Raw genomic sequence first — 17,491 nt, 5'->3', positions numbered from 1 at the left:
GATATCCACAGGAAAAGAAAGATGGTTGCTTCAGGAAGTTATATTAGACCCACGATTTTCCCATATGTCGATAACTCAGTTCAAAAACATATGTTTTTGACATTAACAGAGGTAGAATATTGAAGTTGGAACAGTGGTGGCAAAAAAATGCAAACTACATTAATAAAACTAAAAGTAGCTATAATTCAAAGTGAAAAAATATGAAAATATATTTGCGGCTTTGTACTGCGGTACACTTTTGTTGGTTATTTATAAATTTCATATATAATTTTTAATTCAGCAATATAATTGGTTTACTAGTTTCTTGGTAAAAGCAATTCATTCGCGGTTAATACAATTCAATAGCCTTTAGTAAAAAAACTAAATTATTTACAGCGGTGAGCACGAAAATAGCAGCAAAAATCAATAACAAATATTTTCAGTTATTACCTTACTTCATTTATTTTTGTTCGAAAGCTCAAAAAGTGTCCAAAAATCTTCACTAGCGTCTGAAATGTTTTCAGAATGATTTCGGAACCATTATCGAAGAAAAACTAATGTGGAAAAAAAGTTTATGAAAATCCCGCAGTTGTACTTAGAGACGTCATGAACTTTTGATTTTTGTAAATTGGACTTATCGAAGTATTTCAAGACAATCATTGATCATTTACAGCAAAACCTCAAGACATTTCAGGAAAAGTTCGAGTGAGAGAAAAAAAAAATATTTGAAAATCAATGTGATGACTCCGAAACTTCCTCAAAACAATCTTCGAAAACTTTTTCGAAATAGTTTAAACAGTTTCATGGAAATCTCTAAGTTTTACTTGGGAGCTTTTACTCAAGTTCATCTGAATTGTATTGGGCTGACCAACTTATATACATCGGTATTATTTTGTATTCACGTCCAGTATATACATACAACCATATATACCTTTATTCGGAAGTTACACGTGCCACAAGTTGCACCATCATTAAATGCACCACGAAATAGAGCTTAAGCGCCCGTCGGCAGTTGATATCTCTCCAACTGTTAAACTGACGATTCAAGGCGTAGTGATATCGAAATGGTGCTAATCAATTTTTGGGGCTCATGCAAATTCCAAGACCAAAGGGACACAACTCTTATACAAATTGGTCCAGCTAAAATACAAAGTTCCGATATTACAAATTGGTATCTGTATCAATTTGTTGTAAAACATTTCGCGCGTAATTTTCTTATTTTATAATTTCTCCTGCTAACTTTAATGATTTAATGCAAAAACTTGCTCGAATATATATTCCAAAAAAATAGATCATTCATTGCGCGCGTAATTCTTTACAATCTAGATTATGCCATTTGTAATTTCGAAATAAAGTTTACAAAAAATCGGAACTAGGTCACTAGCTATAGACTAGGTGTAACTATAAAAATTAGAATTATGTAAAAAAAAAAATTTTTATCCGTATCACGGAACGAACTCACCCGCAGTTGTGGTTGTTGTTGTTGTCGGGTTGTAGCAGCAGGACTATGTTCGCCGGCTATGCTGTTGTTGTTGTAGCTGGTGGTGGTGGTAAGTCTGGTGGTTGTTGCGCGTTTGGTTGGCGCTGCCAGTGGTGGCTGCGCTCGTGGTTGGCGCGGTCGATTTAGTTTTGTTGCGCGATCGATGATGGTAGCGCGCGATATTGGACGCAATGATGGTGAGAGAGCGCGGTTTCGTTGGCGCTATTGGTGGTGGTTGGGCGCTGGTCGAGTTGATAGTGCGCGGTGTTGCACGCAATGATGGTGTCAGCGCGCGGTTGCGTTGGCGCTATTGGTGGTGGTTGCGGCGCCTTAGACCTGACGATACTGTTGCTCGATGGTATTTGAGTGATCGTTTTCCTTCTTGATGTTGGTGTTATGTAAGTTGTGATGGTGTTAGCGCGCGGTGTTGGCGCTTGCAATCCCGTCCACTGGTTTCTATTCGACTTCTCCCTTGCTGAATCTTTTATTCATATTCGTACTCCGTCCTACTGCATCGATTAAACATCACTTAATTCTTATGTTTTCATGCAGAAATTAGCATATTTTTTCTTATTATAGTCCCGAAAAATATGAGACTTTATTTTCCCACAGAGCTAAATACCTGTCTGACTTCTCCAGCAGTATGTAAGTATATAGGTGCGTGTAATCAAGCTCCACTTCACACACACTCCTTTCAGATCATAAGCCTCCAGCAGAGACAATTTTTTTTTTTTAAGAGAAAAATTTATTTCCTTCAATTTCACAATGTGCATTTAATAAAAAGTGAATGCAAATAAGCAAAGCATATTTTATTATTCGTAATAATTGAAGTGATGGATAGACGACATGAGGCGACGCACAATATAGATCCGTATTGGATATCTAAATATTTTCAGTGAGAATTGAAGGAGGCAAAAAAAAAATTCAATTTTTTTCGAAAATATGTTTCTTTGTTTGCTTGCGCGTTAGTCGTAGTGATGGCGTAGCGTTAAAATATTTTCTTTTCTTTTTGCATGGTTGCCAAGACTCCTCGTCAGATGTGCCCTGCCAGCATACAATCAATTTTACACGCGCACACGGAACACCAAATAAATTTTTATCTACCGATCAGTTTTAATTATTCTTGCAACACTTGCAATCGTAGATTTTCTATTTATTCCACAATAAATGCACAATTTTACACTTTTTCTACTAAAATTTGCCAATGAGTCAATCAAAAGTTTTTCGAAGTCGCCTCGTTGGAGGAATTCGGTTTGTTCATCTTCTTCTCAATTTTTCGAATGCCCCTCCCACGCCGTCATGGCCGCTGGGGAAGCAAAAACAAATGTCATGTTCTCATAGCGCATGCGCCATGTAAAAAACAGTTAAATGGCCTGATTTAACTGTTACGGCCATTATTGTATGCTTTGACAATATGGTGGGCTCATCTCTTCTGCAACCCATACATAGAGGAAGCATACATTAGCACTTCTTGTGTCGTGGGAGAATTATGCGCTAAGTTAGATGAATTTGCTAATAAGAATAACTTAAGCGCTGTGAAACAATTAAAAAGAATTCACCACCACGGCAGCAAGTAATTATCAATGTGCTGATTACATTTTACTTTGGCCATCTCCTTTTGACAATCTCCATGCCAGTACAATAAAAGAAAACAAAGTCAGCTGATGAGATGAGCCACCTATACAATTGAGCCATGTGTTCTTGAAAAATCGTCAATTTCATTGGAATTCTTGATTCACCCGCCCAAAATTGAAACAAATTTATGAATGAGAGTGAATCCTAACCCTCTCCCTATGAACTAACCAACTACCACCAGTCAGCAGAGCATTCCAAGCGTGCACCCTGCAAGTGGACCATAACATAGTTTCAAAATCTAGATTGTTTCTTAGCTTCGTTTTAATTAATGCTAAGTCGGAAAACTTTCTTTCTGCCACCGCTGAACTATGTGGCAATGACAACAGATTGCGTAAGATTAAACAGGTCTCTCCCAATCTCATTCTTTTAACATGCAACTTTTTCTCAAACAAACCGATAATAACCAGCGATGACAAGAATTTGGCAATGAGCCTTTTGCTCATACGGGCACGCTTTGCACATTTAAGTGGTAGATGATGGATGATCAAGTGCAGGTATGTGGGGCGAAGAACACAGGAAGAGAATAATATACAAACACACATAAGATTGATAAAGAGAGAGTATTTGGCCTTATACATATGTGGAAAATAGAGCTGCCACCACTCTTATTATGTTCAAATTATTAAGCGTTTTAGCATAAACTAGCCTTTACCAGCGGCTTCGCTCGCACAAAAGGCCACAAATATGTAATGTCGTTTTTGTGATTCACAACTCGAACTGAATTTTCAGTTGTAATTTTAAAAGTTCCTTTATGATTCAAATCATAAACAAAGCAAGTTTTAAAATTAGAAAAATGGTCACCGTAAATTAAACACACATGCAACACATGTTCCAACAAGTTTTGCAGTGTGGATTTAACGATATATGTATGTGAGCTGAAGAAATTTGAAAATTCCTCCATAATTTAAAATTTATAAATGAAAGCAGTTATGTTTATAATAAAACTGGTAAATTTAGTCGTTGTTTATGCGATTGGTATACATGCCCTGCTTAACATGAAGTCGACTTCAATCTATGGTTATTCCGTTTTTCGTATTTCTTGCCAAAAAATTTATGTTTATGTTTTCGTACTATTGCAACGCAGTTTGGGAATTGGTTTTCGAGGTTGAGAGAGAAAATTTTCATTTCAGTTTTTTTAGTGTTTCCGCAACATTCTTGCGATGAATATCTTTTGAGACGAAGCTTACGATATTTCCAATGTATTTTCTTACTCCCCTAACACAACAAAACACACAAACGTCTCACCTAACACTCGCTGGCACTGAAGCTAACTTAGGAGCCGAAAATAGGCCCATCCCTGCAATAATGTATCAGCATTCTTCAATGTCACAAGTGACGAGCTAAATTTCCGGTTAACTGCTATAAGAACCCCTCCGCCTCTACTGTGACCAGTTTTAATATAATCACGGTCCTTTCGGAAAAAATTATATAAATTCCCATCGAAATATTCATTATCGAAGAAACTCTCGTTTAGTCACGTCTCAACGAGAACAAATATCGTAATCCAGGTGCGAGCTCAAGCCATAAAGCAGCTTATAGCGTTTTCTCTTTTTTGGCAAAAGTGTTACGGTTTTTGTATGCCGCGCAAGGGTTGTAAATTTTTTTAAATTCCAAAAACAGGTAACGCCTTTACCGGGTATTTCGTTCTTTTGTGAAAATTGTTGCTTGCTCGCAGCGCAATAGCGTTACACTTTTACCCTGCATAAACTGGCGATGTGGCAGTGCTAGCTTTGCTAAACCAGCTAATCGTGACAATTTATTTTCGTAACTTCACATATTTTTAGCGAAGAAAATTGAAATGAAGGAAAAATTGCTAATGAGTTTTTATTATTATTGACAGCGCGTTTGTAAAAATCAGCTTATACAGGGGGTAGCCATTTATGTTCATTGCATGGACTATAAATGTTGATAATTTTCTGGGGTAGAAGTAACTTTAAGGCTTTACCATTTACTTAGGCAACAGTTTATTACAGAAAAGAAAACGCTATTAGATTTGGTTCTCAAGCGAGAAACATTTTGAAAATTTATTTTTAATTTCTTAGAAGTTAGTTATCGTTGTTGTGTTGATGCACCTTCTTGGTGAAAAAACGAAACGTGCGAATTTTCACATACTCAGGCCTTATATGTAGCTGGATTAAGCACCTCATCAAAAGAACATTCCAAAACACCCAACTTGAAATTGACTTAAGTTAGGCTATTAATGGGTATGTCTTTCTTTACCAATATATGACATATCAATAATTTGGATTCAATTTTTGCAAGACTTGAAATATACGATAAGATATAAGATTCCTTAACAGTAGGCGAAAATGACGAAATATGCAGAAATTTGAACACAGGAACTTCTTTTAATTCACTGGTAGTACAATTACCAATAGCAATGGGCTTGCTTAATTTTCATGGAGTAATTTTAGCTTCAAATTCTCGCTGGTTAACTTGAAGCACGGTAGATGTTGGTACATTACCGCAACAGAAACAGATTTAGCAACAGAAGCAAAGGTAGGCCTAGCAGAGGCTTGCGACGTAGCTTGAAGTGTCACTGCTAGCGTCCGCTTAGCTTTTTTACTGCCTGCATCATTACGCACCTTAGAATGGAACGTTGACGTGATTCCACTTTAAATATATACAGCATTGATGAAAGGGGAAGGCAAGATAACAATGTCATCATTTGTGCACACTTGAGGTTCCGATTCACCTGCACTTATGTTTTGTTTTGATGTTGAATTTATTTTCTTAACACTCTCAGCATTCTCAGCAATTGTAGGTTGCTTTGGTAGGTTAATAGCTAATTTAGCAACAATGCCACTTTGATTTTTAACTTCAGCAACTAGTGTTGAGAGAGCGGAATCTTTATCATCAACATGAGAGCACAAAGAGCATTGCCGGATCATCGGATTTCAGCAGTAGATTTTTGTTGTCTTCATGCAGTGCATTGAATGCGTGCATTTTCTTGCCTTACTATCGTAAGCTCATTAGCAAGCAAAGCAATCTAATGATTGGGATTATGTACATCTTCACTCAAATCAGATTTATTATTTGTTTCAGTCGACAGAGTTGAGCGTATAGATAAGCGCCGCTCAGCTGAGCAGGCTTTGCAGAAAAAAGGCTTTGCCGAAGTGAGCAGAAAGTCCAAGTCACTCTGAAGCATACCTACACATTTTTTTTATTTATTTATTTATTTATTATTTAAAGTCGACGACAAACTATGGTCGACTGCATAATATAAAAGATATATAAATATACAACTCAAAAGATAAAATTTAAGATATATCGAGATTTCAACAATGTTATATTACAAACAAAGATATATTAATGAACATTACACTTTAATTTCAGAATATAATAATAGTAAGAAATATGAGCAGAAATAAGATCTTATACCGAAATATTATACTGGCGGAATGCATCAGATTCCGCTCAGCATGATTTCGGAATGCAGTGGATTCCAATCTTCCTGTTGGAATACAACAAGATTCCAATCAGCATGTCATGGGAATCCGGCAGTGCTAAGAGTAGTGTAATGAGGATACGCCATCACAAGGCATACAAAAGTAACATGACCTGTGTTGTTGGAATGCACCGGATTCCAATCAGCTCGATGCCTCGCCCATAAGATTATACTGCCGGAATGCATACGATTCCGGTCAGTGACTCATGAAAAAGCATGTTTTTTACGTTGTTGGAATGCACCAGATTCCAATCAACACAGTACTGTCTTGTTCCTTCTTAATGATACATGTTGATAAATGTTCCTCCATCCTTAAACGAGATAGTTCCTGTTTTTTATGGAAGAAATAAAATGCCGGCAAATTAAATTAAATTAGCTTGCATCTCTTAAATTAGATAGGCAAGTATTGCATTACGTATAGTGGCAAAAGTACATTGAAGACTGATACAGCTATACAAGTCATTGTAGTGCGCGCACCAGATAAGATGAGGATTATTTTTAGCAAAGTTTCGTCGCCAAAGGGGTAAATAGAAAGGAACGTAATGTCTGGATACTCTAGGGGGAACCGCAAAAAAAAAGCGGCTGAGAAGGTCCGCAGAATCAATTTCTCCAATAATGAGCTTATGGATGAACAATACCCCCAGTAAAATTCTCCGATTTTCCAGAGTGGGTAAGTTAATAAGAAGAAGTCTACTTCTGTAAGGAGGAAGGTGGAGACTTGAGTCCCAATTAAGGCCGCGCAATGCAAATATCAAAAATTGCTTTTGAACTGACTCAAGACGCTTTATATGCTTTTGGGAAACAGGGGACCAAACGCATGAGCAATACTCGAGTATTGGCCGAACCAGCGATGTGTAAAGAACCTTAGTGAGGTACGGATCATCGAACCCTTTAGCCCATCTTTTAACAAATCCAAGTAAACCCAACGCTTTGTTGGCAATAGATGAAATATGCATGTTAAAATTCAATTTCGGATCAAAAAGGACACCTAGATCATTTGCAATAGATATATGCTCCAAAGACGAACCATCTATTACATAAGGTTTCAATGCTGGCTTCACTCGGTGAAATGTCATATGCTTACATTTAGAGCAATTTAAAGCTAGTAAATTTGTTGTGCACCAACATTGGAACGAGTCCAAGTCGGCCTGAAGAAGATCCAAGAAACTCAAGTCGGTAGGACATTAAGTGTAGCAAAGTTTTACATCATCCGCATACATTATAGTAATGGGAAGTCATTAATGAAAAGGGCAAAGAACAAAGGGCCTAGATGACTTCCCTGGGGTACGCCGGAGGAAACTCCGAACGATTTCGACAGATTGCACTTGAACAGGACTTTTTGGGTCCCGTTAGAAAGATAGCTTTTCAGCCACATTAATAGGTGAAACGGAAAGCCCAGTAAATCAAGCTTATGAATAAGTAACTCATGGTTGACGGTATCAAATGCTTTGCTGAAGTCCGTGTAGATGACATACGTTTGCTTGTTCGCTAAAAATCCGTCCATAACTATAGAGGTGAATACAAGCAAATTTGTAGTGGTTGACCTTTGACGAATGAAACCGTGTTCGCATGGAGATAAAAGACTAGAACACTGATATTGGAGTTGACTGGTAACAATCTGTTCAAAGACTTTAGGAATGACTGAAAGTTTAGCAATACCACTGTAGTTTTCAACTTTTGACCTACTACCTTTTTTATGCAGGGGTATAATAAAAGACTGTTTCCAAAGTGCCGGGAATCACGCAGATCCCAGAGATAGCTCAAATAGTTTTAAAATAGGCTCATACATGTTTTCGGCGCAGTACCTAAGCCCGCAACTAGGAACACCATCCGGTCCCGGAGAAAAGGTGGGCTTCAAAGATTGAATACTCTGAAGAACAATATTACCATCAATAGAAGGATTCCTAATGGAATTCGAGCTATCTAAGCGATAGGGATATTGACCGGAATGAAAACCACTGGATGATACGTGGACTTAAAGAACTCAGAAAATAGTTCAGCAACGTCGTCATCAGTGCAAGCTTTTTTACATCCAAAGCTTAATGAGGAAGGATACCCAGAAGTTATCCGCTTTGAATTTACGAAACTGTAAAACTTTTTTGGATTTTTAAAAAATTGAGCTTTACAACAACTCAAGTAATTTTTATAAAAAACCTGATTAAGACGGTGAAATTTATAACGAGCTATTAGATATTTAGAGAGGTCTGCAGATGCTCCAGATTTCTTGAATCTCTTATAAAGCCTAGATTTAATGTTATTAAGTCTGATAAGTTGCCTTGAAAACCAAGGCGGTTTATAGGGTATAGCGAGTAGGAATGCAGGTATCAAAGAAGCCATCAAGCGTACTGTAAAATATAGAGATTGCCGAATCGACATCAGTGCAAGCATAGAGATCCGACCAATCATGGGAAGCCAACAGATCATTGAGCATAATGAAATTCGCTTTGTAGAAGCATCTAGATCGGGGACGAGACTGTACTTGAATCCTACGGGGTAGGCTGATATCAAGTGATATCTCTAGCGTTGGGTGAAGAGGGTCTTCTGGAAGGGATAAAGGTGGGATTTGCGTAAGGACAGTACCCACCGAGCCATCCACAAATACTAAATCCAGCATTTTATTTCCACTATTTGGAACATTGTTAATCTGTAAAAGAGATGAGTCTAACAAGCAATTGAGAAACTCATGTTGAGCAGTGGGAGTTCAAAAGTTTGAATCACTTATATTAACCCAACTAACTGTTGGCAAGTTAAAGTCACCAACAACAACAAGTCGATCGTTATCTCCCAACTGCGAATGCAAAAAGCAGATGGCCGAGCTCTGACTAGCATAAAAATCAATATCCGAACGAGGTGGTATATACGAACAACAAACAATTACCCTAAGCTACCGAATGAAAGCCTAACTGCTATGAATTCGATATGAGAGATATTGTCTAGCGAAATCAACTCAGATGATAGGTTAGATTCAACAGCAATAAGGACACCTCCCGCTCTAGAGATGCGATCACGCCGATAAACAGCATATTTATTTGAAAAAACCTCAGAATTATAATTATCAGGCTTTAGCCAGATCTCCGTAAAAGCTACAACTTGTGCAAAAAAGTTGAAGGAATTAAGGAAGAATGGAACAAGTTTTGATCGTAAACCACGAACATTTTGGTAATTAATGAGAAGACCGGACAGATCAGCAATTACCTTTGTGTTGTTATTACTGTGTCCGTCATACCGTTTTTTGGCTGTAATAAAACGGGTTCAGCCCTCGCCTTTCTTGTGAACAAGTGAACCACAGTATGCTTAGGCCAAAAAGATGAATCAAGTACCTTATCGATATATTCATCTGAAAGGGATATTTTAAATGAGGAGATGTCTCTCTCATATTTAAAGTTAAATTTATACACGTTGATGTTACAAGTGGGTGCAACACCAAGTTTGGAGGAAACGTAATGAGCAATATCATTTTCGGTAAGCGATGCGTGTAATCAGAACGCAAATACAGCCCTACGAGGTGGCACGGCAGTCACCTGCAAAGGAGTAGCGGATAGCACACCAGAGAGCTGGGAAGGTGCGGCCGTTATAGGACAGTTGACAGTAAACGCATTGCTTGACCTAGCATTGGTTATCGAGCCCGTCAACGAAGTACTATTTATTTCAGGTACACTTGTATCGCTAGCAAGAACCCCAGTATCGGTAACTGTTACTGTTGGAGCTAAAGATACCGGTGGAGGTGTAGGATGCATTGGGGAGTCCAGCGAAATCAACATTGGTGACGTAGAACAAACAGCCACAAAGGTACCACTATTAGTTCATGCATCGTTTAATTTGCCAGAGATCGACTCACTAGAAGTCTCGACACAGCCCTGTGGAGATTCTTTTGGAGATTCCTGAGCTAAATTGTCCATAACCTTTTTGGTAAGCCTGTTCGTATCAGTCAACGCGGTTGAAGGGACATTCGTAGGAGGACAGCTAAGCCCCTGACTCGAAGACAAGTTGGAATCATTGTTGGGCATACATTTCTTCCACTTTGGGGATTCAGATATCACTTTCAATTTTTTAAAGTGAGCTTCCATCGTTTTGAATCTTTCGTTAAGATCACGAAACCCAATAAAAATGTTGTTGAACTCTTTCTGAGTTTGCCTCATAAAAGCTCGCATGTCATTTTCTACGGAACGACAATCATGACATGTCCAGTTCAGTCCAATTTTGCTGGATATTAGGTCAACCACCCGACCACCTATGTGAGAGAAACCGGCACAGATAACATGAGCCATATTATCACAGAGCTAACAACAAACATAAGTATCACCACGGGAAATTTTCTTTTGATTGGTGCACTTCTTGACACAGCAATCCAACATAATTGCAAAGTTAAACAAACCCAAAAGAAAAATAGGCAAAAGAAACTATACTTAAAGGATAGGATAAATTGAACAACTGTTCAAAAAATATGGGCGAGAGTTATTTTGGAGCACTGGATGCAAATCGCAAGATAGCGTATAGCTAGCAGTGAACACAACAGACAGCAAAAAGGGCACACAATGACTTGCTAATAGCAGCTACCAACAAAAAGGTATGCAGTTATCACAAATTTTTGTGAAAATCTATGGTCTATGAACACACAGACTGAATGTTTAAATTGCACAAAAAGCCACTATGTATATTGCACTGTGTAAAGATTTAATACGAAATTAAACTTATAAACTGTTTTCTATTATATTAATGAATATTTATAAAAGATAAAACTTGTTTACAAAGTAAAAAGAATAACAATTCGAAGAGCGATCAAAAACACGTCCGCGCACGGCAAGGTTACCAGATCTGAAATGATGATGAAATTCAAGCTGAAAAAAACTCTTTACATCCATTGCACTGCACTTTCGGATCCTCCCGATTCACTTTTGACCGCAGTTGCACAGCATATTAAGTAATTTCACTATCTGCTGTATGTTTGTGTAATTGTATGTTCGTTGTACATAAACTTTAATTTGATTGTTATCATTTATCATATTTATATTATTGTATATAGCTGATTGGTTGTTTTACATATATCCCAGATAGTACCTTGCCATTTAAGAAAGTTATTTCAACGTCCATTTGATGAACTTCTAAACTATCAAGGTATGATTGGATGGTCCTTGATAGAACATCCTTCTCTTACCATGCGTATATCAGCTTCAACATCCCCCTAAAGATGTAGAGAACGGAGGAACCTTTAGAAACCCTAGGTCAACGAACTGAACTTAATTCCAGAAACAGGCAGAAACAAAACTGGGACAACCCAAATATGTTGCCAATGTGGAGGAACTGGAGGAGTCTAATGAATTCCTAACAAGGATGCTTATGACTGCGTATAACAAAGCTTGCACTCCAAGAAGATTCAGAGGAAAAGCAAACCCGCCATGGTGGAGAAATGAGCTGAGTCTTCTAAGAAGTCAGGTAAAAGAAATGTTTAAGCTAGAAAAGACCGCGGAAAGCGAGGCGTGAAGGGACGAGTACAGGGATCTACTGAGGATCTACAAGCGTGAAATTTCCAGGGCGAAGAGAATCTCATGGAAAAGTTTCTGTACGGACATAGAGTGCTCCAGCGAAACAGCGCGGTTTAACAAAGTCCTAGCAAGGGGAAACATAGTCCACGGACTAATAAATAAAGAGAACGGGGAATGGTCACGTAATAGTGAGGAATCCCTTGAGGTGCTTTTCGATACACATCTCCCATCGGGAGATAGTTTAGAAGAGCCAGCAGACAGCACTCATACTTCTATCACGGGGCCGGTAGTGCCGGGCTTGTTGACCGATACCAAGATCGAATGGGCAGTGAAGACGTTCTCTAAGTTTAAATCTCCGGGCCCAGATGGTATATTTCCGGCCATGCTACAAGTTTCAAGTAGAGCGGTCGTGGAATGGCTTAAAATAATATTCGATGGGTGCATAAAACTGAGTCATGTACCGCACTATTGGAGAACTGCTCGTGTAGCTTTCCTACGAAAGGCGGCAAAGATCGGTCACGTGTATCCCAAAGACTATAGACCCATTAGTTTAACATCATTTCTGCTCAAAACCTTTGAGAGGCTGATAGATGTGTACATAAAGTCCAACGTGGATGAAAAGCTGCTCTCCACAACACAGCATGCGTATACCAAAGGCAAGTCGGTAGACACCGCATTGCATAGGGTGGTAATAAGCATAGAGAAAGCCCTGGAATATAAGGAATATGCTCTGGGAGTCTTCTTAGACATTGCCGGGGCTTTCAATAATGTTTCTAAATGCGCGATTATGGATGGTCTTAATTACGTTAAAGTACATCCAGCCTTAACCAGGTGGATCGGCTGCATGTTGCACTGCAGGAAAATTAAATCACAATGGGGATTGTACGAAGCCACGAAACCAGTGGACAGGGGCACGCCGCTAGGAGGGGTGTTATCACCTCTGCTGTGGACGCTGAGGTACCTGATGAGGGACCCGCAAAACTTACGGCTTACGCAGATGACGTTGCAATTGTCATAAGTGGAAAGTGCCTTCCAACGATTAGCTCTTTGATGGATCGGGCGCTTCGGGATATTCATACCTGGGCATCTAATGTCGGGTTGAAAGTCAACGTGGGGGAGACGGATATGGTCTTGTTTAAAAAGAGGTACAAGATCCCAAATTGGACCAGGCCTAAGTAAAGAGGGGTGACCCTACAGGAGAAACCTTGCACAAAATATCTAGGAATCAACCTTAAAATTAAGCTGTCATGGAATCTCAACGTGGAGGAGAGGGTGAAGGAGGCCTCACCGGCACTTTGTGCATGTAACAGAATGCTGGGGTGTACGTGGGGCTTATCTCCCTCTCTTTCTCATTGGGTTTTTACAGCGATTATAAGCCCTTATCTATACTATGGAGTTCTTGTTTGGTGGAAAACCACACAAAAAACAACCTACCTCAAAAAACTAGAGGGGGTATGCAGACTATCAATGCTTAGCATCACGAGAGCCCTGAAAACAACCCCGACGGCTGCACAGTATGCCATCCTGCACATTCCATCTGTATACCTTGTAGCAAAAAACAAAGCGTTAACAACTGCAACCAGGCTCGGTGCCTCGGGGCAGCTTGAGCGCCGACCATACGGCCATAGTAGTATAGCGTCATCAATCACAAGACGAACAGACTACCTAATTCCCTATCTGCGCTTCGAAGGAGATCTTAAGGCCACAATAGAGGTGGACGATTGGCGCAAGGGTGCTCAAATGGCGGACGAGGTGATACAGGTGATCTCTCCAGTTTTTTCGCCTCGCGAAACCTGGCATTGTCACCAACTAAATCTTCCGCGACCTTATTTACAACATGGACGCCCCATATGTCGACCATATTGAACATCCACGTCGATGGCACTACGCTACCGACTGTCCTACACCCCAAAATCTTGGGTGTGACGTTTGATCAGGATCTACATTTTGGTGCGCACGCAACCGCAATTGTTCCGAGAATTCAGAGCCGTAACAAAATCCTCAAATCCCTTGCTGGCAGTACCTGGGGAAAAGATAAAGAAACGCTCATGACCACATACAAAGCAATTAGCCAGCCGAATACGTGCTACGCGTCACCCATATGGTCGCCAAGCCTAAAAACTACCCACTGGAAGAAACTACAGGCCTGCCAAAATACTGCTCTCAGAATCGCCACGGGCTGTCTTCTTATGTCCTCAGAACACCATCTACATTATGAGGCGAGAATACTCCCCATCAGGGAGAGAAATGTGATGCTAACCAAACAATTCCTGTTCAATACCCAGAAACCTGAGCATCCCAACAGATATCTGATTGATGAGCCAAACCGGCTAGGGGCTTAAGGAGTCACCTCCGTAAGCATTTTGAGGAAATACGGCACCTGAGAACCCAGCCGTATGAAGCGAAAAAACACAAGCAGGTCCTTGGTGAACTCCATAGACCTTTATGTCGGGAATTGCCCGGTGAATCCAGTACTTGAAGAAAAATATCCAGAACTCGCGGAAGAGGAACGCATACTCCCCAGGGAAACGCGTGTCACTCTTGCTCAACTTCGTCCTGGATACTGTAACAGGTTAAACTCTTACCTATCCAGAATCAACCCCGACATACAAAATGTATGCCCCGCTTGCAATGTGTCCCCACATGACACCAACCATCTCTTTAATTGTAATGTGGAACCAACGCCTCTAACACTCCTTTCCTTATGGTCCACCCCTGTTGAAACGGCAAGTTTCCTTGGACTCCCGTTAGAGGATATTGATGACAATTTGCGATCGGTCGCGGCTATTAGGTGGGGCGAGGATTGCTATAACAACAACAACAACGAGGTGATACATGTGTACACAGATGGTTCCAAAGTAGTGGAAGGAGTAGGATCTGCGGTATACTGTGCTGATTCGGAAATAAACAGATCCTACAGGCTGCCAGATTACTGTAGCCTTTTCCAAACAGAAATGTTAGCCGTAACCAAAGCAATAGAAACCCTGGGAGAGAAAAGCTTAAGCTGCAACCGTGTTAACTTTTATATTGACAGTGAAGCAGCAATTAAGGCAATAATTTCGCATAGCACATCATCTAGATGCGTCTTATAGTGTAAGCAGTATCTGGAGAGAATTGGAACAGGAAGAAGCATACATCTATATTGGGTCCCAGGGCATATGGGAATAGATGGGAACGAAAAAGCGGATGAACTAGCTAAAAAGGGCGCATCCCTTGAAGCTTGCTTCGTAGACGTCCCAATTAGACTGGGCGAGTTTAAGCGAAGGCGGAAGGTGCACATGATCGCCCAAGCAGGAAAGGCGTGCGTTCAAGCTCGGGGCTGAAAAGTGTTGAAGATTATGTGTAGGTCTTACAACCTTAGAACCTTACAACCAAGTTGCTTTTATCATTAAAAAGAGAGGACTGTAGACTTATAACGGGTTTCTGACAGAACACTGACTTTAAATTAGGCTGGAATAGGAGTAGATCGAACACGTTATGTGCTCGTACCATGTGCTTGCCAGGTTAAGATTCCAGCTATTAGGAGTGATACAGCTGTCAGATCTAGAAGCAGCAAGTGGCTTAAGTCCTAGGAAGCTTCTAGTATTTGCCAAGAGTTATTTTATAACATAGGTTCTGGTTTTTGATAGGATTTTTCAGTTTGGTCGTTAAAACAAACTTCTGGTAACACTAAGGACTTATTCAGTCTATGTGAGGTCCTCATGAACTGGCCAGTTCAACCTAAGTCTAACTACTAGCTTGACTAAATATCCGATTTATATTTTTTTGGTTCTAATTGATTTTTGTGTCTTTGTGATATATTTATCTAAAAAAAAACAAGCCAGTTGCTTACATACATAGCAAGTAAAATTAATTGATATACAGGAATGTGTACTAGGAATCAATGCATCACTACACGTATCACTAGGGGATAAAATTACAATGTCCGGATCTGAGGCATGGGTCGAAGACACACGTTATGCAAAAATAGTAAACGAAGGGCTGCGTTAGAATTTTTTTACGTACACTACTACTACTGTAACGACAGTCTGCTGTGTTGAACGGAACATAATATACGTCAACCAACTACACCTTCTACAACTTTATCAATATTTTAAGCCGCGTAGAACGCTTAAACATGTTGCTAAAGCCCGATACTCAACCGTATCCAAACCCTACTTCTTTTGTGTGTGTGAGAATGTGCGTGAAAGTATTTTCGGCTGTAGACGAATCGATTGTTTCATATGGCTTATGCAGTCAGGCCTTAATTTTATAAGAAATATTAGTTTTATAGCACATTCCTCATAATACTACTTTTTATGTACTTATGTCATCAGGCATAACCCAGCAAAAATCTAGTGACCGAAAATTGCGACCAACAACAAAATATCCCACATTGTTCCACAATTGTTAGTATGAAAGAATGAGATGGCCTAATTGAAATGTCCGATTCATATATGCTTGCCTTTTCTTACATGGTATGTACCCTCAAATACGTCAAAAAAATGTTCTGCGAATCCGCCATTTGTTTTCAGCTTTCCGTACTAGCGGTGGAAAATTATAGTAGTTTTTTAATTAAATCAAAAAGGAAACGATAGAAAACAAGTAAGGAAGGCTAAGTTCGGGTGTAACAAGTGTTACTGAGCATTTTAAGAGGGAGTGGGCATTAGGTCTATAGGTAGACGCCTTTTCGAAATGTCGCCATTAGGGTGGGCCAGGGGTGACTCTAGAATGTGTTTGTATGATATGGGTATCAAATGAAAGAAAACAAGTAAGGAAGGCTAAGTTCGGGTGTAACAAGTGTTACTGAGCATTTTAAGAGGGAGTGGGCATTAGGTCTATAGGTAGACGCCTTTTCGAAATGTCGCCATTAGGGTGGGCCAGGGGTGACTCTAGAATGTGTTTGTATGATATGGGTATCAAATGAAAGATGGTAATGAGTATTTTAAAAGGGAGTAATCCTTAGTTCTATAGGTGGACGCCTTTTCGAGATATCGCCATAAAGGTGGACCAAGGGTGACTCTAGAATGTTTGTACGATATGGGTATCAAACGGAAGCTGTTACTGAGCATTTTAAGAGGGAGTGGGCATGAGGTCTATAGGTGGACGCCTTTTCGAGATATCGTCATTAGGGTGGGCCAGGTGTGACTCTAGAATATGTTTGTACGATATGGGTATCAAACGAAAGGTGTTACTGAGCATTTTAAGAGGGAGTGGGCATTAGGTCTATAGGTGGACGCCTTTTCGAGATATCGCCATTAGGGTGGGCCAGGGGTGACTCTAGAATGTGTTTGTACGATATGGGTATCAAATGAAAGGTGGTAATGAGTATTTTAAAAGGGAGTAATCCTTAGTTCTATAGGTGGACGCCGTTTTGAGATATCGCCTTAAAGGATGACCAAGGGTGACTCTAGAATGTTTGTACGATATGGGTATCAAACGAAAGGTGTTACTGAGCATTTTAAGAGGGAGTGGGCATTAGGTCTA

The sequence above is a fragment of the Eurosta solidaginis genome, chromosome 2 (assembly GCF_040869045.1).
Source record: "Eurosta solidaginis isolate ZX-2024a chromosome 2, ASM4086904v1, whole genome shotgun sequence".
Classification (NCBI taxonomy): Eukaryota; Metazoa; Arthropoda; class Insecta; order Diptera; family Tephritidae; genus Eurosta; species Eurosta solidaginis.
The sequence above is the reverse complement of the archived record's forward strand: the minus strand, read 5'-3'. Positions refer to the sequence as shown.